Source organism: Tinamus guttatus, unplaced genomic scaffold (genome assembly GCF_059628265.1).
Source record: "Tinamus guttatus ecotype Peru unplaced genomic scaffold, ASM5962826v1 Tinamus_guttatus_pri_ptg000383l, whole genome shotgun sequence".
Classification (NCBI taxonomy): domain Eukaryota; kingdom Metazoa; phylum Chordata; class Aves; order Tinamiformes; family Tinamidae; genus Tinamus; species Tinamus guttatus.
The window spans coordinates 4,392,707-4,418,699 of record NW_028288917.1 but is presented as its reverse complement, the minus strand read 5'-3'; positions in this window follow the sequence as shown (position 1 = coordinate 4,418,699).

Here is a 25,993-nt window from a genome sequence, read left to right as displayed (position 1 = left end):
TGTCAGTCTTTCTGAAGATTTCTGTGGATTTCTTCTTTTAACATGTGACATCTTAAACTGTATTAGTTTGTTAAGTAGGATAACTTAAAAGGTGTTGCTGCTAAAAAATAGGACATAGTTTCTTTGAGATTCTGTTACACTGAGACTGAAGTTATTCTTATTGATGACATGACAGTATAAGAATGTTTCTGATAGACCACCAAGGAGATAATATGTGTACCAGATTCTGGAGTCCGATACAGTAAATCCAGCTTGGATTTACTGATCTTCAAAGCAGTAAAATTTGTTTCAAAGTGGCAGTAAGGGATGGACAGTTCTGTTCAGTGGATAATTATTATGTTAATATAATTGTCCAAATATATTTTTTAAACTTGATAAAAAAATCATGACTTAAGAATAAAGACCTCCTTTGAGGTCATAAGAATAATTTTAAGAGTGAGTTAAATCAAGGTGTTTTTTACCTTTTTTTTTTTTTTTTTTGGAAAGCCAGGTACAAAATCAACCATAAAACAAATACCACCACTCATACTGTGTATTGTTCATCTTTCTGATTAAATGAGTTGTTGAATGTTAATTACTGTGTAAAAGCCCTGTGACAGATTCCTAAAATGTCCATTTAGTTTAAGTGTTTGTTCTTCTGTTTGTTTGTTTTTAATAGAAATCAAAACCTTTATGGAGAGCTGCTTCTTTAAAGCTAACATGTTGTTCATACCACAAAGGTATAGAATGCTAATTAGCTTCGAGGCTGTTCTGAATGATTCGATTACATTTCCATTTCCTACTCTTGGCTACACTTTGTATTTTCTTTGTTTTCTTTTTTTATAAAACAGCAACACTGACATCCAGTGTCTACTTAAATTAATTGCAATTCAGTAGTCCCTAAGGGTATGCCAGGTGCAAATCCTTTATTCTTTACATATTTTCCAAGTCTTTTTAATGTGACAGCATATCCTAGGAAACAATAGAAACAGCCTTCTAAGAGTTCTCTTATGTGACTGAAAATAAATGAATCTGATAAATAACATTACAAAGATGAAATTACTCATCTATTGTGATGTTAAAAGGTTGTGTCACTACCAAAAGGAATCCAATCCAAGATTTATGGGAAGAAGAGTGCCTTTTTTTTTTCCTTTCTTTTTAATTGGCAGAGTGTTCTCAGTTCAAGAATATTAGGATTTTAGCTCCAATATTTGAAATATTCTACAATATTCATGCAGAGAAAGTGAATGCCTGCTTTTCTTCAGTCTTTACTGCTAAGGCCAGCTCTAAGAAATGCCAGACCCTGAAGACCAACGGGACAGTGTCAAGAAAGGAAGTCTTTCCTTTATCAGGGCAGAATAGGGTTAAAGATCATTTAAGAAAGCTTGATATCTACAAGTCCATGGGCCCTGATGGGATGTACCCATGAGTGCTGAAGATGCTGGCAGATTTTGTTGTTAGGCCACTCTTAATCATCTTTGAAAAGCCATGGAGATCAGGATTGGTGCCTGAGGGCTGGAGGAAAACCAGTGTCACTTCAGGCTTCAAAATGGGCAAGAAGCTGGACCCGGGCAAGTATAGGTTAGTCAGCCTCACTTTCATCCCTGAAAATGTGATGCGACCCCTCATCCTGGGCACCATTTTGAAGCACATGAAGTACAAGAAGGTAGTCAGCATGATTTCACTGGGAACAGGCTGAATGGCAGAGCTCAGAGACACAAAATATAGTTAGCACCCTGTAGATAGTGATGTCTCCTGGGGCGCGCTACTGGGGCCTGTAGAAGTAACCTCTCCATCAGTGATTTGGATGAAGGGACAGAGTGCACCCTCATCAAGTTTGCTGATGATACATAACTGGAAGGAGCAGGAGGGTTGGACTAGATGATTTCCAGAGGTCTTCTAATCTCATTCCATTCTCTGTGTGATTTCTGTGGGTGATTTATTTTGCTCTAATGGCAAATTTGGAAGGTATCTGCGAGAGGTAAGACCTGCTAACAATTGTCTGTATGAGAAGAAAGTGACAGAAGGAAGGTCATCTATACAATTGGCATAACTGCATAATGCGATTGAGCACAGAATACATTAGTCCATTGCCATGAGATATCTCTCCTAATTACAACTTTGAAACCATCTAGCTTACTTTCATTCAGTTATATATATTGAATCCAGTTAAACAAAAAGACAAAAAACCTGACCCAAGATATATCTTCTAAAAGGTTTTGATGTGATGTGAAGTCTCCAGCATATAGAGAATTTCCTCCAAAATTTTGAAAAAAAGTTTTCGCTTGGCAAATTACCAATACCAAAGCATGTATTAATACTGCTTGGAAAGAATATTCTTTCTTTGTTAGTAATTTTGAATACAAATTTGATATAATAATATTTTTAAAGAACTTTCATTACTTTTTGTAATTTTATATTTTTATTACAGATTATAACTTACAGAAATTTGAAAAAGAAAGGTGGCAGGAGGAGACTTGGTCTTTTTTTTTTAATTGTGCTTTACACACCCTCAGTTTCTAGACTGCTCATTCATTGAAGAAGATGTTGCAGCAGGAGACGAGGGCTGTGGCAGGGTTTAACTCAGCTGTAACAAAAGCTAGACTTCAAGATGGTATTTGCACTATGGAAATGGGAAAGCTACACTGTGATGGACTGGAATGGTAAGGATCTGGAGGAGGAAAAAGGAGGGAGGGAGGGAGGGAGGGAGGGAGGGAGGGAGGAAGGAAGGAAGGAAGGAAGGAAGGAAGGAAGGAAGGAAGGAAGGAAGGAAGGAAGGAAGGAAGGAAGGAAGGAAGGAAGGAAGGAAGGAAGGAAGGAAGGAAGGAAGGGAGGGAGGGAGGGAGGGAGGGAGGGAGAAAGGATGGAAGGGAGAAAGGAAGGAAGGAAGGAAGGAAGGAAGGAAGGAAGGAAGGAAGGAAGGAAGGAAGGAAGGAAGGAAGGAAGGAAGGAAGGAAGGAAGGAAGGAAGGAAGGAAGGAAGGAAGGAAGGAAGGAAGGAAGGAAGGAAGGAAGGAAGGAAGGAAGGAAGGAAGGAAGGAAGGAAGGAAGGAAGGAAGGAAGGAAGGAAGGAAGGAAGGAAGGAAGGAAGGAAGGAAGGAAGGAAGGAAGGACCCTGTGAAAATATTGGCCACAGTTCACATTCAAGCTTTGAGAGCAAACCTGTTTTTCATGCCCAATATCAGTTCATGTATTTATATATATACATATATATATTTTATATACATATAAATATATTGTACATTTATGCATATAACTTTATATATATATATAAAAATCAAATTAATTTATATAGTATAACTATTGCTTTCAGGAGAAACCAAGATGTCAAGAGACACTTAAAACTTTATGCTGGGTTAGTGAAGACCCAGTTATGTGAGAAGTCCAGGACTTGCTAAAAAATCTCATGTCTATTTCAAAGTCTTGATACAAGGCAAACATAAAGAAATTATTGAAAGACTTAATAGAAATAGCCTCTGTGAAAATGCCAGACTGTCAGAGCAGAGACCTGTGATCATGGTGGCTTATCAGATATTCTGTTTAGAATGAGCAAACACTGTTATCTTTTGTCTACCATATTGCTCAGATATCCAATGTGCCAAAAGGTGTCAAAACCAGGATGCAAATGCTGAGTAAGCTGAAGTGTGCATTTACAGTATACAAGTTATTTCTTAATAGCTCCCTGTGTGGATACTTACATCATGAATTAAGAATGCCCGTATATGAAGTGGCTGACTGCATTCTGCAAATGAAGAGAAATGTCTCACACTTAGGGCATGCTGAAAGAAGGCTAGTATATGATAGTAGACTGTAAATTGACACCCATATTTCTTTGCGCACGATCTTCCTCAAACAGACAAGCCCTAAGATATGCTTTCTTTCTGATACCTAAGCTCAGTACGTAAACATGTTAAGCAATGTTATTTGTTATTCCATTCTCAAAAGTGATTTTCACACTATGAAATATAACATTCAGAGACACTTAAGTATTTCAACACAAACACAAGATTTGCAAAATTTGTTTTCAAATTGCTGATGGAGACCTTAGCATTCTAGGCATTATTATTTCTATTAATTACTTTGGAGGCTAGCACAAGTGGAATAATATAGTGGTCTGTCCTGGGACATGTTCTGTTTAATATCTTTATTAATTATCTACAGGAGGTGACAGAGCACCCTGAAAAATTTTGCACTTGACACCAGACTGGGGAGAGGGGGCTGGAGCAGTAATCGAATTCCTCCAGAACAGATCTGCCAGTCAGAGAAAACTACACAGACTGGTGGAATTGACCTATAGGAGACTCACAAAATTATAAATACAAAAGCAAAGCTCTGCGCATTGGAGGAAGAGTCCTTGGAAATGGTACAGGCTAGGGTCTGACTTCCCAGGGAGCAGCTCTGCTGAGAAGGACATGGGGATCCTAGTGGGCAGCAGGGTGATCATGACCAGCAGTGAGCCTGGCAACAAAGGCAGCCAAGAGTATCCTGGGCTGTTACTAATATTAGCACAGCCAGTAGATGGAGGAAAGTGAATATTCTCCTTTATTTTACATGAACCACATTTGGAATATTCTGCCTAGTTTCAACTTCCCTGCTAGTACAAGACATATCTAAAGCAAGTTCAGTGGAGATCACTAGGATGGTTGGAGTTGGTGCAGTCACAATGTGAAGAGAGGCTGAGGGAGCTGAGCTTGTTCAGCCTGAGCAAGAGATGGCTTTGGGGACATCTAAGAGCATTTTGCCATTTGCCTATGAGGAAGTTATGGAAAACATGGAACCAGGCTTTCCACAGTGGTGCATGGTGGGAAGACAAAAGACAATGGCTCTGAACTGAAGCAAGGAATGTTCAGTCTGGATTAAAGGATTCATCGCAATGAGAACAGGCAAGCAGTGGAGCAGGTTGGCGAGAGTGATTGTGTGTGCAGTGTCTGTCCTTGGATCCAAATGGGGAAGTGCCTGAGCAAGTTGGCCTGACCTCACAGCTGACCTTGCTTTGAACAGCAGATTGGACAAGAGATGTCCTGAAGTGATTTCCACTCTGAATGGTTCTGTGACCCTATGATAAAACTTCAGTCTTCTAAATTTTAGGTGTCTGTTCTATATTGCTTATTTGATACTGTCTCAACAGAGAGAAATATGGATCTCTAGACAACATTTCCTCTTACCTATCTAAGCCATATCTCTTAGGATGGAATGAATTATTCTAATGGAGATGCTTAGTTTTTGCATAACTCATTTTGGGAGAGATGAATTACTTTCTTGGACTCTTTTGAAAAGTAATCAAATACCTTATGGTATTTGGCACAATGACACAATACTATGAGGAGTGAAAAATGGGCAAGCTTGATGAAAATCAGAATACAAAGCAATTAAGCACACACAAATCTATTTAAGGCCATCTGTTTTTGTTTAATTTCATTTTTAGAAGAGGAAAAATTTCTGTTTTCACATATGGTGAAGAATTACATCATTTTCTTCTGGTTTGAGTGAAAGACATTGAGTGAGAACTGGACAGTACACTGGAAACGTTAAAGAAAACACTTTTCAAAAGGGTTATAATCATCATAGCTGTTTGAAGAAAAGTAGTGATCCATATTTCTGACAGCTTTGATAGTAGGTTATTTTAGCTATTTGCTGCAACATAAATTTCTGACCAAAATTTTAGAATCTTAACTTTATCATCACAGTCAGAGAAATCCCCTTATTAGCACTGTTAGTATATTCTGCCCTGATTATTGCTCTTTTCTGAATGACATGTTTGTGAAGTGCTGGACACCCATTGCCCCCTGTGTGGATCTAATGAAAGTTGTTATAATTCTGCATTTCTGCAATCTTCATTCTTGGCAGGTTCTATGCTAGGCCTTCTGTCTTTTCCTGTCTATAATTTTGAACATAATTTCTATGATATCAAATGAGTGTTCTAATTACTCACAATTCTGTAAAAGCAAAAGAGCATTTTGGAAGAAAATAAGTCATCTACCAGCCAAACTCAGTTTCCCAACAATCTAAAATCTGTCACTGCATTTCTCAAAGGAAGACAGCGACAGAGACAAGTTCCCATCCCTCAGCAGAAGAGCCACAATTTTCAAGTGAAATAAAACCACTTCTGAAAAAGCCAATTAAAAAGTATCAAGTCATGGTTAAGGACACCCTGTCTTAATGACATCCTGTGTCCTTAAGACCAAATGATGCTTTTGCACAACATTTTCTTGGGCATACTATGCCTTGCAAAATCTGTGTTTTCACAACCACGTGAAGCAATCCAAGACTTTAATGACAAAAAGCTTTTGCATGGATTTTAAGAATATTGTTGAAGATATCGCCCAGAAAAAAAAAAAAAAAAGAAATTGAAATTCTAGAGAGGGTCCAGCAGAGAGCCACGAAGATGATTAAGGGACTGGAACATTTGTCATATGAGGAAAGATTAAGTGACCTGGGCCCGTTTAGTCTGGAGAAAAGAAGAGTGAGAGGAGATTTGATCATGTTCAAGTACCTGAGGGGTGACTGTAGGGAGAATGGGACCAGGCTCTTCTCCGTGGTGCCAGTGATAGGCACAAGGGGTAACGGGTGTAAGCTGAAACACAGGAAGTTCCATCTCCACATAAGGAAGAACTTCTTCACTGTGAGAGTGACAGAGCCCTGGAACAGGCTGCCCAGACAGGTTGTGGAGTCTCCTTCTCTGGAGATCTTCCAAAGCCACCTGCATGCCACCCTGTGCCACGTGCTCTAGGTGTCCCTGCTGGAGCAGAGGGGGTTGGACTAGATGATCTCTAGAGATCCCTTCCAACCTCAACCATTCTGTGATTCTGTGAAACAAAAAAAACAGATATACTTAGACTGAAATGTAATGAAAACATCAAGTAAGAAAGAGACTCCTTAAAAATATCCTCTAGACTCCCTAAATAGAAGGTAGACTTCTAATCTCGAGTACTGGATGCAAGATAAAAAGTTACTCCAAGGGCAATATTGTGTTATATACTTCTGATAGATAAATTATCTTTAATCAGAGCAATGACATTGAATATGAATATACTAACTATTAGAGATGAAAATTACTTTCTGTTTTTAGGAAGCAAAATGATTTTTTTCATTAAAAAAGATTCTGAATAAAAATATAAACATTGAAATGTATCCTTTAAAAATAAGGAAACATATCATTTTTGATTTCATTATTTCTGCAATTTTGACTTAAATACATATATATAATTATATACATATATACAGAAGGGAATATTAAAAGTATTGCAATAAGCATTTAATGAAGTATTATATTTAACACAGTCATATGAGATTAACAAAGTTAAAATGTATGTCAGCACTCTTTAAAGAAATCCAGAGATTCAAAATTACTTGTTTTGACAATTCTTCTATCAGAAAGCATTCTTAAATTTTAATTCTTAAATTCTTTGCAGTACACATGTCAAAAGTAGTTTGTCATTGATTCATATTCCAAATAATATTAAATATGGTGCAGATACACTGCTTATGTCTGCATTATTTCTGTAGTATTTATGTCCTATTTCCTCAATTACTAAAAATTGTGTGTATGGCATATGTTACTATAAACCACATTCCTGCTTTGTAGACATAAGTAGTTGTAAAATCTCTTACTCTGTGTAGCAACTCAATGTCATATGACTTAAAAAATATTCTGCATCATTTTGGGATATTTTTAAAAGAATAGGATGGATTTCATAGTGAAAAGTGCAAGATATTTTTATCACACAATATTGATCAACTCCACAAATACATGATGTAGAAAAAATGGTTAAGCAGCTGTTCTTCCAATATGGACTGGGAGGGAAGAGATCACAAGCTGAACAGGAGCTAATGATGTCATGCACCATGCAAAAGGCAAATATCGTTCTAAGATACTTAGTTGTCATTATAACTTAAATAAAAGGTGAATAATCATTCAGATCTTTTCAACATCATTAAGGTTCTAGTTGTGGTATTGCAGGCAGTTTGGGGGATTGTTGTTAACTGAAGTGTATACTGTGGACAGCTGTGGGAATGACAAGGAGTTCTGAAAGAAAAACAAATGAATAAATATGTGTATTTTTTTAATAAATTAAATGTAGAACTGTTTAGTCAGACATAATAGTCTTTGCACAATGAATAGAGCTAAAAGTTTAAATCACTGTGAGAAAGAGAGTTCAATGAGTTGTTAAACTCTGTAATATTGAGTATTCAGAAGCACCAAATTTCCTGGGAAAGATGTGGCATGTGGAGGTTTTTAAGAAGTTAAAAAATCTCTTTGGACTAAAAAAAGTAAAATCTCTTTGGACTGATACTGCCTTGAGACAGAATGATAGACTAACTCTTGGGGTCACTCCTTTCTTCCATGACTGTGATTTTATTAGTATGAATAGATTTTGTAGTTTTGGCATGAATATTTGAATTACTAGGATATTTTCTATCCCATTTCTATGAAAGAGCAGAGACAAGCAACATGAAAGAAAAAAAGGAAAAAAAATGCCTTGTTTGTGTTTGAAGGGATAGACAGTTGGACCAGTGGAATTTTCTATTTCATGCAAGACAAATGGGTGTAGATAAGTTTATCTTATCATACAGATGGCTTCTTTTAATGGGACTGTCTTTGTTAAATCTTCCATTCTTAGACACTTGATAACCACTGTTTACACAGAAAAGAAAGTTATCATTATAATTTCCTACCTACATCTACTTTGTAAGGTTCTGCATCAATTAGGGTTTTGTAAATGAAATCAGCCTTAAAAATGTCTCTCCTAATTAAGCAGTTTTATTCCTTCCTAACATTACAAGTACAAAAGATATTAAGCAGAATGCTGGATGTTATAATAAAATGCAGACTATAAAATGCAGTCTGTATATACTCTATGAGCAGTATAACTTTCAAGACAAAAACAGATTCTTCAGTTACCTAAGGGATATTTTCCAATCACATTTCCTGCCTTGATCACTTTCAAGTCACTAGGGCTATACCTGGTACTCAGTCTCTGATACTATTCTGAAAAATTATAAACTTTTTCTTTTTGTGTATAGTTTTGTTCTTAAAAACAGACTACATCATTAATCTGCTGAATCTTTGCAAAATATTCATTCTTGGCCTTAGAATCAATACAGCAAACTGCATCTTAAAAGCTAAAACATCGACAGCTATAAAAATGAAATGATATGTATCTTTAAAATACAAATGCTGTTGTCACAGACACATGATCACATATACATGTGCACACACACATATACAGACTTCACATACACACTTTACTGTTATCAGAAATTGTGTGTATGTATATGTATAAAGAACAGTTATTGTTTCATAGGATTTGTAACTTCCTAAAAACTTTCATTAATGAGAAGCCATTAAGCCAATTGGTACCTTCCCTTTAATTTCAATTATTTTCTTTAGCTGCTCCACTGAAAGAATTTCTTTCATGTGCTTTAATACAAGCATATTTTTTCATGCAGCTGATAAAATCTGAGTCATTATTCCTCTGTGTTATTATGAAGGCAACATCCCCTTGCATACAAATTTATTCTCTTCCAAATACTTAAGTGAATAAATAAAAACTCATTTGAATGAAAAAATAAATTGCTTGTGTTATTCTGTCATTTATTTTTGTTTAAATGTGAATCCTCAGAGCTTGTTTATGACTGGATATTGTGTTTGAGATAAATATATCATCATGGTAGTGACATTTTGATGATGCATAACTATTTCATTGCTAGAAATAGAAATTTTGTGATATATTATCGTATCAGGGAAAGAGACAATAATGATGCAATGCTTGTTAATAATGCTGACTAATTTTAATAAATTGCAGTTCTTTCAAAATGTTAATAAAATACACATATTAAGTGAATGGCTTAAAAATTGAAAGCAAAAATGGCTTAAAATGCATTTTTTAAATGCTAAAATAGTAATTAGCTTAAAAAATGTGAGTTGCTGCTCATTTAAAAAAAATGAAAGAGTTGAAAATATCAGTTGTATATGCTTCAAACATACCATCAAAATTCTCAGTGTGAGAGGGTAGTCGTCCCTTTTGCATTTGAACAATGCTACTTGGGGAATTTGAGGTGTTCCAACTATAACTGCAGTGAAGTGTGATCTCCTGAGACCCAAAGAGACTGGCAGCTGTACTAACCGCAAATCACTATTTCTGCACATAGCAAAAACATGAGAAACCGTTGCAGTGCAAGTGTCTCACACAGCATGACACTATTATGCATCTGTTTTGACCTGCAGGGAGAGCCTTTAAATGATTGCTTGTTCCTAAACTTTCTCCTGAGACTAAGAACTAGAAACTAAAGTGGAGATTTTTTTTTATACTTACTTTAAATTTATTTATGTATTTACTGTTTTATTTTGTGGAAGCTATCCAAAAGAAAATGGACTTTAATAATCAAATCACAAAATCAAACAAACGCAAATCCATCACATTCTTAAAACTAGATATAACTGGAGAATATATTTTAAGAACAATATGTTGGGAATCTATAAGCCTCTTCTTTTAAATGGTGGATTGACTTTGAGGATGGATGCAAACAGCCATAAATAAACAGCCTCCTTGCAGAAAAGGACTCTGATTTTCTCTCCGTTGCAGTTTATATTTGCTGCTTTGCAAAATTAATGATGAAAATCAACTTTTACCATTTATGAAACTGTCTTAGATATTGGTAAAATTTTGAAGGATTCCATTAGAAAATTTTGCTTGAGCTCTCCTGTGACATCTGTCACAAGCCTTTTGCAAAAAAAAAAAAAAAAAGAGCCACAGGAAGGGAAACTGCAGAGGGAAAGATGAAGGAAAAAAAAATGATATAAAAGAAAAGTGAATGAGTCTGAAATGCTCCAGTACAGGGAACTGTGGGAGCATGGAAATGAGTGGGTGCTAAAGGCACGGAAAAATGTCACAGGAGATTCCATGAAAAAAGAACGTTTCTGCTGAAATGTTTTCTGAGTGATTTGGTATGTCATTCCTCACTAATCTTTTGAGCATTTTAGCATAGTGTCTGTCATGTAGATTATCTGAACCTATCTTTTAAAATATTGATCCTTAGACAAGGATTTCCATACGTCACACTAGGTGACATCATTGTCAGACACTTTAAGGAAAACTTTAATTTATATTTTTCTATATGTCTGGTATTATGGTTTTGATCATCCCAGAATACTTTATAAGATGGTCTGAAGTACAGAACTACTTCTGCTAGCTTATTTTATGATGATTTTTCTTTCACGACACTGTTCATAACATGTGTTTCGTGACACAGGTATTTTTGGTGACACAGTTATTATTCATGACACAGTTTCAAGTATTATATGTTGTAACTAGCTTCCAAAAAACTGGAAGTGCAATTTATGCTCATTCTAAACTCCTTTGTAGTTTTGATATTGCAAATTTTAGAAAAGCTCTTGTCAGGTTTCAGCATTTATAGTACATCTGCTGTTTAATATATCACACGACAGCACACTAATTTATACTGTTGTAAGACTTTAGATGTTCTTTTCAGACTAAAAGCAAGCAATTCATTGATAAAAACAAAAAGGAGAAATAATAGCTTTGAAATGTGCTCAGGGAAATTAGATGTATTACAAAGCATGTGGAGATATGTAAATGTAAAATGAAGAGAAATATGTGAATATTCTTTTTAGTTACGTTACCAAGAAGAAACAACAAATGTAGTAACTTGAAAGTTATTTTGATTTTTATTTATTTAGACCAATCAATATATTTTCTATGGGAAAGAAACAGAAATATTTCATTTATCACACACAGAATAAAAAAAATCATTTTTGTCTTATAAGCAATGTTACATTTGTGACCAAATATTTTATTTTGAAAGTTGAAAAATAGTTTCATAATACTTAGGAAGGAGGAATAGTTTTACTCTTCCTGTTACTCACTCTTAAGATACGACATTTAAGTAATTTCATTAAGTGCATTTCCCCTGAAAATTTCAATCTGCATTTTCCCAGGAAATGCCTTACCTAGCGTTCATTAATATATTAGGGTAGCATCTTGATATTTTCTAGTTTATTTCACTTCACCTAAATTACTTACTTAATACTGTTTACTACAGTTATAGATGAAGGTAGAATATGTGACTAGAAATCATCGTCTGCCCAAGCATCATGAATCTGCATGCAGAATTGTTGATCAAGGGGTGCTGTGTCATCGCTGTACCGACAACTTTGTAACTAGGGGCTGATTCCTGCAGGTACTTTGTAAGTAATCTGCACAGTAAGAGTTTGGGAACTCTTGGCTTAGGGGCTTGTCTTCATTCAGATCCCACAGAATCTCTAAACATTAAGGAAATCTTCTGAGTATTGTATAGGAAAGCAAGCCAAGTCAGACATGATTCAGTTGTCCAAAAGGAAATTTCACAAGAACATAGCAAACTGCTTTCTATAACTATTACCAAGGGAAAGAACATATTATTAAAAGACATAGATTTTTTTTGCTGCTACTTGACATTGACTTTTACAAATTTCTTAGGTATTTTAAGTGAGATATTGCTTTTGAATTTGCAATTTTAATTAAAATATTATTTTACCTAAACTGTGCCCTTTGCCAGCACAAGTCCACATTGAATCAATTCTAATTTATTTTTGTTCTGGACATGTCGATAATTTGTCCTTGACAAAGTCATGGCTCATAGTCTGATTAATCATACCAAAATTTATGATTTTCAAAGTTTCTGTGGGCAAGTTGTATATTCCTGGGATGGATTTTGGTATTTAGATTACTCACTAACATTTTTATTAGCAAATTTTTGTTAGGAGTTCTGTGCAGGTGTGACTACTTTTCATCAAGCAGAGAATCACTGATTCACTGACCTCCTTGCAAAAAATTCATAACAATGCCATAAATATTTACAAAAGGGAGATTCTCATCCAAGTTTGACTGCATTGTTATTATTATTACTACTACTGTTACTATTGCTACTACTACTACCACTGACACTGCTGCTAGGATGATGATGATGATGATGATGATGCAACGTCAAAGAAGTTTACCAACAGTTAAAAGTAAAGATCTAGGAGGCAGACCTGCTGTCTTGTATTCTTCAGGTGAGTGGCCATTGATACATTGCTAAGAATTTTTTGTAGATCAATTTATTTCAAATTGGAAGATAATATTTGAGAAGCTGTCCAGTACTTTCTGACTGGATTCTTTTAGATATTTGAAAGGTTTGATATCTAATATCAAATTTACTTATTTGAAGATAATTCATCTTAAACAGGATTCTGCGATACAGCATTGTCCTGAAATCATAAACAATACAAGTATAAATTACAGGTATCCACCCACCACAGCAGAGATGCTTATCTAGTATTTTTTTTGTGTTGTACAGATTAGATTTTTCAGGTATATCTTAATCTTATATTTGCTATTGAACCATGGTTTACACTGTATTTCTTACCAAATGATAACATCATGTATTTCATGCATTTCGTGTTTTAATATAGTGTTATAACAAAGAGTGAATTGCAGATTGGTGGTCTAGTCCTTAAACCTGATTTTATTGCAATATTATTAGCAATCATAGTGTGGCTGTCAGATTATGAAATTTTTGGCTGAATTTTGTCTTTAGGAATTGATGGTTCTGAACTGCAATAGTAGACTGAATGTTTATAAGAACTATTTGGTTTTATCACAAAAAAATGGTTTCCATCTTTCTTAAAGGGAGTATTAATGCTTCTCTGATGTTAGCGTTTTGCTAATCTTTTTCACATATATAAAATTATTAGGTGCATGGTTTTCTAGAGGAAATTGCTACACAACCTTTGGAAAATAATTGAAAGTAAATAATATATATTACGTAGACTACCAATATATTCATATATGTATATATTAACTATTCTGATGTCACAGAAATATTTTTTTTTATAATTTTATATAATTTCTCAGATCTGTTTTTTAAAAGTGAGTGTATTCTTCCTATGCAACAATGCAATTCAGTGTATTGAATTTGAAATAGGAATACCTTATTAATGGGATCATGAGCAAAAGATAAGAGTGGTTGTGTTAGCAAATTTCACAGCTGCTATTGCACGGAGAAAAGTATAAATAGTCACTAGCATGGAGAAATCAGTCAAAAAGATGTGGACAGATTAGTGTATGGATAATAACATGTGATTCAGCTGAGTAACACATAACAGAAATTTTTCATTTTTTTTTTTCTGAAAAGGAGGGAAATATAGAAAAGCTGAAGGATTTGTAGAATCTTGACCATTTTGAAGGGATCAGTTCACATTATCAATTTCCAAGAGCAGCCTCATAGTACCTGAGTCACTGAACTACAGTAGAAAATAAAGTACTTTATATAAAAAAATAAAGTTCTTTACTGTGAGGGTGACAGAGCACTAGAACAGGCTGCCCAGAGAGGTTGTGAAGTCTCCTTCTCTGGAGATCTTCAAAACCTGCCTGGATGTGCGTGCGAGTGCGACATGCTGTAGGTGTCCCTGCTTGTGCAGGGAGTTGGACTAGATGATCTCTAGAGGTCTCTTCCAAACTTAACCATTCGGTGATTCTGTGATTCGGATTGAGAAGACAAAATAATTTTCAGTCGCTAGAACTCTGAAAGCAACATTTGGTATAAAGTATGATTTCAGAACAGCCCAGGCTGGAAAAATATTTAATTGTAATTATCATATGGGATAACTGAAACATTCTCTAACATCTCACATCTTCCTGTTGATTATGGAATTCAGCATGATGAAATTAGACAGGTAATATAAATAGACCTTTAACAGCTGTAAATGCTTACCAAACAATAAATTCAAATACATATATATAAATATAGTAACACCTAAAGTGTTTATCTTCAAGCATGTTAGTGTTTTATTTATCAAAGTTAATTAACTTTTCCACAGAAGAAGTAACAGCCAACAAGTTTCTAGAACTAGTTAATAAAATGTCAGCCTTAGTGGAATTTATCTTCATAAAAAACCCTTCACTATTCAGATATTAATATCACCCAAACAATCAGTCACACTGCGACAGCTCTAGTATAATTAAGTGAAAGCTCTGGATAAATCTGTGTAATTCACATAGCACTACTAAATCACATTGCGAGATGAGAGAATCCAGATATCACGTATTTACTAGACGACTGCTAAATAATTTCTTAAATTAACTCTGAAGAGAAGTTCAAATATAAACAGAAAAAAATACAAGCAGTGATAAATATGAATTTTGCTTCATAAAACACAAAGCTGTTAAAAGAAAAATAGCAACTAGAAATTAAGGACAGTAAAGTCACTCAACAGATGATTTGACAAATTGAGATACAGCTGTTTGTAGCATCTGAAAATCTTTTTTTTTTTTTGTGATTTGCAGTCATAATAATTATTTTATTGAAAACTATTTGTATATTTTATTTTTAGACGCACAAAAGGAATTTATGACAAGGCAGGAGAAGACAGTTACACAAGAGAACAGAAGAATAAATTGAACATGACAGAGATAAATATAGAGTGAGGAATTTAAGATATATTAAAAGGTAGAGGTGTATGTTTCTTTTAATAAGTAAGCAAAAGTTGTGGTATTCATCTGAAGTGCTGGAAGTTTAAGAAAATAGTTGCACTGAATAGCTCATTGGAAGGCAGTGATCTAAGACTACAAGTTACCACTTGAAATGGCAGTTTATAATATACATTCAGAAATCCGGATTAGTTCTCACAGAATCACAGAATCACAGAGTGGTTGAGTTTGGAAGGGACCTCTAGAGATGGCCTACTCCAACCCCACTGCTCAAGCAGGGACACCTAGAGCACGTGGCACGGGGTGGCATCCAGGTGGCTTTGGAAGATCTCCAGAGAAGGAGACTCCACAACCTCTCTAGGCAGCCTATTCTAGTGCTCTGGAACAGTTTTCTTAGATTTATTCTTCTGAATAGCTTAAATCTATTATGACCATTAGGGTGATTAATTTTAGAAAAAAAAATCTAGGTGCTAATGGAAGAGGCCAGAAATAATCTCAGAAATGCCAAGAGTTTGGAAAAGGATAAGAATCATATATTTAATAAGTCATCAGGACCTTGGACCCACCAGTATACCAGTTTGTCTTTTGCCTATTAATTTTAAATATTTTAATAATCTTTTGTTCTTCAGAAGGTTCAGTTAACACTGATAATCTCCATAATCTCATTAAAAATCTTTGCCGTCCATAATCAGAAAAGGTAAAGAAAGGTTTAACTTTTCACTAAGGTAGTAGAATTTTTACACTGCCATTCTAATAGATCACTATTTGCTCTCATATTCCTGATACAAACTTTGAAGAAGTCCAGTGGGAACCTAACCATTAACCTCAATGAGGCAGGCTGAAAAACAAAGGCAGAATTATTTGCCACATGGTATAAGATACAGCAAAGCATATAAAAGCACATTACATGATATTTCACATTTACATAAAGTGCAGTAAAATAAGCTAACAAGTCTCCAAGCAATAAGTGAAGAACCTGGAGAAATTTATATTCTAATTTTGTCTCGTAAGAAAGGAACAAGGAAATTAAAAAATCATCCAGAGGGAACTGAGAGTCTGAAATTATCAAAGAAGCCATGGAAAGTGGTTAACAAAACAAATGAGAAAAAAAAAAAAAAAAGTGCAAATTAGGATAGAAAAAAAACCTCTCTAAACTGATTTTGCTTTTACCTACTATGAGACCTTCAGTTATCAATTGAAAAGAAAACTGTTTTGGCTCTGTCTGCAATATATTCTAGCCATGGCATCTTACATCTTTACGTAAGGATGTGTTCATTAAAGATTTAATAGAGTAGAAACAAATATGATGTGAAGAACAAGCTGCAGTGTATCTAGGGCCAAAAAAAATCCAGCTATTACATAGTTGTGATAATAATATGGGAAAAGTAAACAGTGTACTCTCATTTTAAAAGATAGAAGATGAATTCTGTTTTCTTTATTTCTGGAAGCTTTACATATTTTATGATTAATAATAAATAATAAACATTTAGCAAAAAAATGTTCTTATGAGGTAAAAGAATATTGGCAGTATTGCAAAGCAGACTGATTATGTAGATAAATATTTTATAGAAACATTTTTAAGGGAAAAATATGAAGATGGGAGGGTGAAGAAAACTAAGCTTGGGATTTTTCATTAGAATTTTTCAGTGGAGTGCTCTGCAGTTGAATAGAGATCAGCACAAAGTTTTATATGAATTTCTGACAAAAAACAAAGATGCTTAATGAAGACATTTGCAGCTGAACACAAGGGTTACATGTAAATGATTCAAGATTTCAAAACTGACTATTGACTGATTATAATTCCTAAACAACAATAAAATCTTTCAAAATGAATCAGAAAAAACTATGAATGTGTATTGGTACTGTAATACTGGAAACACATCAGCTGGAACTGTGTTTTGAAAAGGACTACCTATGCTCTTAGCTGCATATTCATTGCAAATGTTGTTGCTTCAATGAAGATTTCATTACTGTTATAATTTCAGGTCATTGCCTCTTCAGGTACTTCGGAGTCACTCATAAAAAGCCAGAGACTTAACATACTATATTTTACCACAGCACAGACAGGAAAAAGAATATGAAGGCAATCAAAGACTCAAACAAATCTGCCAAAGATTCTTAGCCACCTACCCAGGCTTTCCTCAATGCTTTGTCAGCAAAACTGGAACCCAATACAGTACATAACATTTAAATTAAATTAGGTGAAGTCTCTGCACACTGTGGTTTGCCAATTATACTATTTTCTAGATACTACACACCAAACAGCCTAGTCTCCATTTAGAAAAACGTGAAGTGCTGTAAAGGAACTAAAGCAACTGCCACATCCAAACAATGCCTCCATCAAACACTTCCAGATTTTCAAAACAGAAAGGAGTTTTCCAGCCTCTCCATTGCCTCTTTTTTTTTTTTTTTTTTATATATATATATAACTCCCAATGTCAGGAAATGAGAATAGATCTCAGGTCTAGATGCTGTCTGTTACTAGTTAGGACAGAAATCGTGTCTTATCCAGCTGTGTTTGTCTTTTGTTTGGTATTCTTCTAGGTATGGACCAGAATAATTCAAACGCCAGACCTACCACAGAAAATGGGGATAATAAGAGATAAGAGGGATAATAGCAATATTTAGCACTTAAGTCTTGATTTTTATCCATATACTCCAGCATTAGTAAGGAGAGCCTCTTTTATCCCATTTTGCTTTTGAAAGTAAAACTTACAGAAAATGCTGACTTGTGCAGGTCACATCACAAGTGAAGGATAATGGGGAAATGAGTTTTACATTGTCTGCTGGCTATCGGCATGGCCATACAGGCTTTCTGACACTGGAAAATTACACTGTGTTAACATTTAACCTTTGTCTGTAATTGCTGGCTGTGTTTAATCACCTAGAATAATTCTATTCTGATAAAACTATGCCTCTCAAGACAAACTAAGGTTTTGATTTTTCATATGAGGAAGAAATTTATTTATTGTTGGATGTCTCTAGATTAAGTGAAGGATAAAGCATGTTTAACATAATGTTCATTGTCACACCTTAATAAACTTGTGTTGTGGTGCAAAGTAATTTATCAATATTAATAAAATCTAAATAAGCTAATGTGATAAAGAAGATCTCTAATGTGATAAAGAAGACCTTAAACTAGCTCTTTATTGCAGAGCTGAGTTTCATCCAGGAAGGAAATAATTTCATAGCCCAAACCTTTCTTGAATGCTAATGCCCATGCAATACCTTCTCATGTTATTTTGTACTACACAAAGGTAGTAGCTCTGAAATCCCAGACCAATATCAGAAGCTTAGTGCTCACAGATCTACAGTTCTGCCATAATCACTAGAACAAAAAAGCATTAACATATTGCAATGGGAAATCACAACACCCACAGCCAAGGATTAAAATACTGGTGACACACACTGTTAAATCCCAGATGACAATGACCACAGCAAAGTACTGTTTGTTTTAAAGTGTTCCCTAAAAGATTCTCTGGTCTGAAGCAATTAGTCCTACAAAGGATAATTGAAATTTCTGAATAATGTTCTATGATTTACTGAATTCTTTACAATGAATTTCCTGATTTTCGAGTCTTTTAGGATTAAACATTATTTCCGTTATTACTGCTTTCTAAAAAATGTGAACAAAAGATGGGTGTGATATCTGACTTTGTTAGTCATGCTTGTTTTAACAATAATTTTATAATTAATTTTGATAATATGGAAACAAGTTTAAGAGTAACTGTCATCATGTACAAGTGATATATTTTCTTTCTTTTTTTGTCGCTAGAGACTCTCTGAATTGAGTGGCTCACTCCTTGCAGTTATCTTTACCTTCATGTCACTCATCACATGTTATTCTACTTGCTGTGAAAGTATATATATTTTTACCATTTTTTTCTTTTTTTCTTTAATTCTTTAATTTTTTACTGATCTAGTAAATAAACTTTTTGTTTTTTTGAACAGAATTTCACAGTAAAATAATGTCTAGATAGATGTCTAATAATGTCTAGTTGAGCAAGATATGTTCAGGGTTGGACTAGATGACCTCTAGGGCTCCCTTCCAACCTTAAGCATTCTATGTTTTTTGCAGACATTTTGATTAATGCTCTAACATTTCAGCTTTTCCTTGTCTATCATAACCAGTTAAGTTCTCCATCAAGCTTTACATTCTTATGTCTAGGATTGATGCTCAGATGGCAAGTGTCCACTTCCTCGTGATATAATCCCCTACTACCTTACATATCTTACAGCATTCTTTTCTCTTAGTTCTTTGAAATTTCTTCACTGCTCAAAAACCTACTGAAAATTAAAGTGTTTGTCTAGTTCTTTCAAAAATCTGATAAAAAAGATCAAGTCTTGATTCAAAAGTCTTGATTCAAGCATTTGCTTTTAAAACTGTTAAATATTCTGCAGTTACTGTTGAAATGAAATATCTTTCTTCATTGTGTTATATGAATACATTTTTTTTTCTAAATGAAGAAAAGTGTTTTTTTTTTTCTGAGCAAATCTGACTGATGCACAGTTTTTCATGACTTGAGCATTTCCATCTAGTAGCATAATAATAGCATCTTTGAGATTCCTTTTCCAGCTACTAATTTTAATTCGTCTGCATCTTCTGTTTCTCATTGCTGGGAAATTCTATGTGCATAGCTGCTGTCCAATATGAATTTTATTGATTTTCATTTTAGTAATTTTGCCATGATGAAGTTGGAGGTTAATTGAATTTTATTGTCTGATATTGCTACATGCAAAACCAAAGTCTGTTGCCTGTTGTGATATTCTAAATGGTAGTCAATACAGCAATATTGCTACCATAGCATTTTTCTATAAATACCACTCTTCTTTCTGTCTGGATAATAACAGTAGAACAGCTTCATTTCCAGGTACTTAAACAATTGTTACAAAAATGCCTACTGTTTTAAGACAACCACTGATTTCAGTGCTATGGCAAGTCTCCCACAAAATTAGAAAAGCAACTTGTACTTTGGCTCTTCAGTATTATTATTATGAATAAATGTCAGCTGAATCTCCGCTTCTAATTGGTGATATTTCAGTGTTGATCAGCCATCTACTCTGTTTCCTAGAAAAACCTACTCTTTTCTAATGCATGCAACTGACTGAAGCCTTACAAGTCTACTATATTTGGAAGATAGTTGTTACTAGTTGTCAGGTTTGTCTAAAAAAGAACTGCAGAACTCAGCAGAGAGTTTATAAATGTTGGTAGAGTGCAATGTTGTTTATAAATGTTGGTAAAAGTAATTTGCATTTAGACTAACAATAAAATTTTTTTTTGTAATACAATTTCCCAGCTTTGGAAGCTATTAAAGTGAGAAGCACCTGGAAGCACTAATATTGGATGCCTTTGTGATACAGATGAGGAGATGAAAACACAGTGTAACATGAAAAATTTTTCAAGAGAATTAGGAAAACATGAGCACCACTGTGTGACGGCCTTTAGGAGACCTTGCCTTGGAATCCCATATGAAATCCTATTCCAAGTAAATGTTACATAATTGTGTTCAAAAAAGAACTCTCCCCTAGAACAGATGTATAAAAGATGAATAGCAAAATAACACACCTAAAAGATATACATATTATGTATATATATATACACATATGTGTATATATATATGTATATATATTTAAATTTTATAGACCAGCAAAAAGGGAAGGTGGGTCTGTTTTTTCTTGATAACCATATTAATTTAAACACAAAAAAGGCAGAAAAAATATTTAGAGAAAGGGCTAATGAAACCATTTACAAAGAAAGATTACATCTGGATGAAGATTAGAAGATTTTTAGCTGTTAAGAAATCTAGTTCTGGGACAGATTCTTATTTAGAGTAATGTTGGCAGGTAAATTGCTTTTAAGATGAATCTTGATAAGCAGGGATAAAAGCATTAACTGAGGACAGTGATAGCACATAATCACATTAAATAGGCCAAGGGTCTGTTTCAGTTCTGCAGACATCATGTATGCATGAAATTTGCTCACTTTACTGCTGTGTGTCAATGTCCATCTACCTCCAAGCAATAAAAGAGCTCTACTGGACTTACGATCAGCAAATGCATTGTCCCATACTGAATACCTAGATATCCAGAAAAAGTGTTGTCTTCTGGGCCAGGATGCATTAAATTTCTATGCTATGGAAAAATATTCCATGTTGCTCAGCTGTGTGCTCTACCAAGCCTTCAAACAAGAGGCCGCTTACCATTTTCAGCCTCCAGTCAGGTGAATCAATTGATGCAAATGTTAATTAAAAATATAGGACATGACCTGGGCCTTAGGGACAGGATCTGGACATTGGGACACAAAGCATTTACATGTACTTTTTTATTTCTGTGGGCTTCTTGTCATGAAGGAGTGTCAAACCTCACCCCAGAACTTAACAGAATCTGCAGTAGCTTATCACTGTCATGCTCAGTAATTTTGAATATTTTAGGCCTTGTTCAGGAAAAAGCCATCAGTGATTACTGATACTGAAGGAGATCTGAATACTTATTTTAAAATTGTGATTTGTTCAAAATTGTGGCTTGTGAGATAGAACAGATTCAGGAAAATATCGAAGGATCAAAGAATCTTTAACTGTGATGAATCCTCAGTATCTGTTTTTTATTGTATTTGGTTGTTTGTTTTCATACCATCTAAATGAAGAACTTAAATTAAGATCAATATGAGGCCTGGAAATAAATTAGCAGCTCTGCTGTATTATAGAAACTTAAATGTGATGGCATTAAAAGTTTTGCAATAATATACATAAAAAATAGAGCTGAATAAACTCCAGTGATTCAAGGAAGATGTCTATGGTTGGAGGAAATCTTAAAATTATTCGCCTTTATGTTGAAACACCTTAAAATAAAATACTGTTTTAATGCCTATATGTCAGTGTTTTAGTTATGCTAAAATTACTTTAAATAGAGAATGAATGTATACATTACTTTAAATTAAAATAATTCAACTTATTTAATATTATTTTTGGCAGTTATGTATGCTTCATCTAATGCGATCAACATTTTATGCACAGATAAAGGAGAAAAGAAAAGAAAAGAAAAGAAAAGAAAAGAAAAGAAAAGAAAAGAAAAGAAAAGAAAAGAAAAGAAAAGAAAAGAAAAGAAAAGAAAAGAGAAAAGAAAGGAAAGGAAAGGAAAGGAAAGGAAAGGAAAGGAAAGGAAAGGAAAGGAAAGGAAAGGAAAGGAAAGGAAAGGAAAGGAAAGGAAAGGAAAGGAAAGGAAAGGAAAGGAAAGGAAAGGAAAGGGAAAAGAAAAGAAAAGAAAAGAAAAGAAAAGAAAAGAAAAGAAAAGAAAAGAAAAGAAAAGAAAAGAAAAGAAAAGAGAAAAGGTTCTATAAAATCTTTTAAAATTTCCTGGTGATTTTTTACCAAAAAATTGTTGCTGTTGATGAATATTCCAGCCATGTCACATGAAATATGCTAATTATGGTCATAGTGTGTGTGTGACAGAGATTGTATTTCATAAAAGATGATCTATGAAAAAGATGTTTTGTTAAAATTAGGAAATCCTTTCTCATTAAGCAATCAACTGACAGAACATTAGTTATAAGATTAGTAAGAAAAGCCCACTTGCTAATTGGGGCCAAAAGTGATTCCTTTCATTGGTCTTATTTTACATTACATTATTTATAATGCATAGAGGTCAAAAAAATTGTGGTCTTCTGTGGATATAGTAAGGATTTAGGACAATCTTCTAATGGTAGAAACAGACAAAGTGGAATATGTGGCCATGCATAGGCTTGCTCTCCACCTATATATGCTTGGTTTTGTGGTACTTCCTATTATTATATTTATCTGCAGAAATAGCGTATGCTGCATCTAGTGAAATAAATAAATACAATAGTGGTCAATTTTTTCATACAGGTTTCTTGTATGTATAAATCAAAATAAGTGTAAACTATATAATCGGATATGTCCAAATCCGTTGTTGACAATGCTTATTCAAATTTTTAAAATTCAACTCATACATGCATCTTTCTCCTTTTGTCCAACTCTGAAAACAAATGATAACAACAAAAACAACACAGATGGAGCTATGAGAGTTTAAAACTAGTCAGTAAAACTTTTTCAGATAAAGGAGTCCCTGTCTTTCATAGATGGATGAAACTGGCCATCTGGCAAATAGAATAAATGTTCTGTGAAGTTCATTTTGATCAGTGTGTAGGGAAAATGTATTTAGAACCTTTTAAAATTGTGCAATGAAGAGAAATTAAGAAATAATGATTTACTGCAGTGCAATTCAAAGAAGTAGGAAGCACTATTGTAGTTTTAAAGGTGCAACATGAATAGTATGCCCTCTATTTCTTTCATTATAGAGGAAAGGAATAGGGAAACTAAAAAATTAACATGGTTAGCTCTCTTTTGTGCACACTTGTCAGTGAGATCCGCAATGACATGTTGATGTTATGGTTTAAAAATCCAGAAAATAATACTCATTTTCATCTTAATTACTCTGAAAAAATAATTCTGTTGAATTCTTTACTTAAGATATAGACATTTTTTCTCTCTCTTTTTATTAATGCTACAAAAAGATAAACAGCAAGTAATAATTTATTTAAATCAATATTTGTTGTTACTATTCCATAGCAATTCAAATTAAAATTTCATAACAATTGACAAAATAGTTTTTGGCAGCCAGAAGAATTCAACAATAAGTTTTTTAATCACATTTTTTTTAGATGGACATTTACAAATTTCTTTATGGGAATGCAAGATAAATAGGTTATTTAAAATTGTTCATTACTATAAAATTAGTCCTATATATAAAAAAGCAAAATCATTACTTAGGGAGGATTTACTGATAGAGTTTTTCTTTCAGTACTAGTTGCAGAATATGGAAGCACAATACTGTATTTTTCTTCAGAATTTGTTGCTATCGGGTAATTTTCAATATAAGCCAACTAGTAACGACTGTACTTCCTCAAGTTTCCTCAAGAAGTCATGTAAGAAAGAGGCACATTAGTGTTTCTGATCACAAGAAACCAATATTACAAGAAACCAATATTCTTCCAAGCAGCTTCAGAATATTTGAACTGTCATCAGCTTTTTTTTGTATATAGAATACCCTTGTCCCTTCTCCTGAGTTCAAGTCAACCACAAAACATTTATGTTCTTCTGAACCATGGATTTCTATGTATAGTTTGAAATCTACAACCCATTAACTGTTGATTTTTTTGCTCTCACTTCTTCTAAAAATATTATATGACCTTATTTCTAACCTCATACCAAATTATCATATAGATTCTAGAACATAAGTTTATGACTCTTAGAAAGCTTAATTTAAAATGTATTGCTATCGACTTCCTCTTGCATACTGAATATCAAAAAAAATAGTTACAAAGAGATTGTAGTTATTCTTTCTCATTTATCCTGGACTTCAAAAGCTAGATCATTGTTATGCTGCAACTCCCTGAGAATACTTAGCAGAAGGTCATTTTGTGGCATTACAAGCAGCACATATTCATTTTCTGATTTTCTAAATTGCCTCTGGAAAAGAGTAATCACAGTAGTACACCTGACATTTCAATGAAATTACTGTATGCAGCGATCATGTCCAGTTATGTGTAAATGACCAGTTAGGTATGTGAAGATTTGCCTATTGATACACAAGCATACAAAGGAAACAAGAATTTTTATGCAAGGAGACTGTCCTTATTCCTGATTTTGTCAAATGACCTTAAGGTAAAAAAAAAAAAAAAAAAAAAGAATTTACAAAGCCTATCAGTAAATTACTGTGCTGTAAAGATACTTAATAACTGTCTTCATATAAAATAAACTGAAGAGACAAATTCAAGTCACTTGAAATTAGCACAGCAGCAATGAGGGGTTAGCATTTTCAGCGTCAGGACAGTAAGGACGTAAGTGGTTGTAAATCTTATACATAAAGGTCCTCTAGCCAAACCCTGGATGCAGAAAATGCATCTTTTCACTTGGTCATTCAAGTTGCTATTGTACCACTCTACTGGCAAGAGATAATAATATATAAAGAATAGTAACTGATGCTGAAAGGAAAAAAAGTACGATATGTGGTTGGCTTAATTGTTTAATGTTCCAGTTCTCAAACTCATCTCTTGCTATACATTATGTATGTTATTATTTTCCAATATCTATTTATAACAAGTATTGGGAAATACAAGGAATAATGCAAATACTGAGGTGCCCATTCAGTTTTTTAGCAGAAAGTATTGCATATTTTTTCCATTTCAGTTACCCTGTGTAAGGTAGATATTCAGTCATACACAAGAGACTTACAGTGAATGAAAAATACTAGAAACAAAGCCCGTTTCCTGACCCAAGCAGGCAACAATATCTAGGCTTGAGTAGATTCATTATCCTGAACTAGCTTGCTGTAACTTGTTCTATAGTTGCTTTTGAGCTCTGCAGAACGTTCATTTGCAGAAGGCAGAGAATAACAACCCTACTGATAATCCAATTTAATGACAGAGGAAGTATAGGAGGCACATGTGGAGAGCTGAAAAGTGACAACTGAAAAATGTTTCTAAGTGCAGAAATCAGCTTGAAAGAAGACTAGATGCTAAGAGTAGAC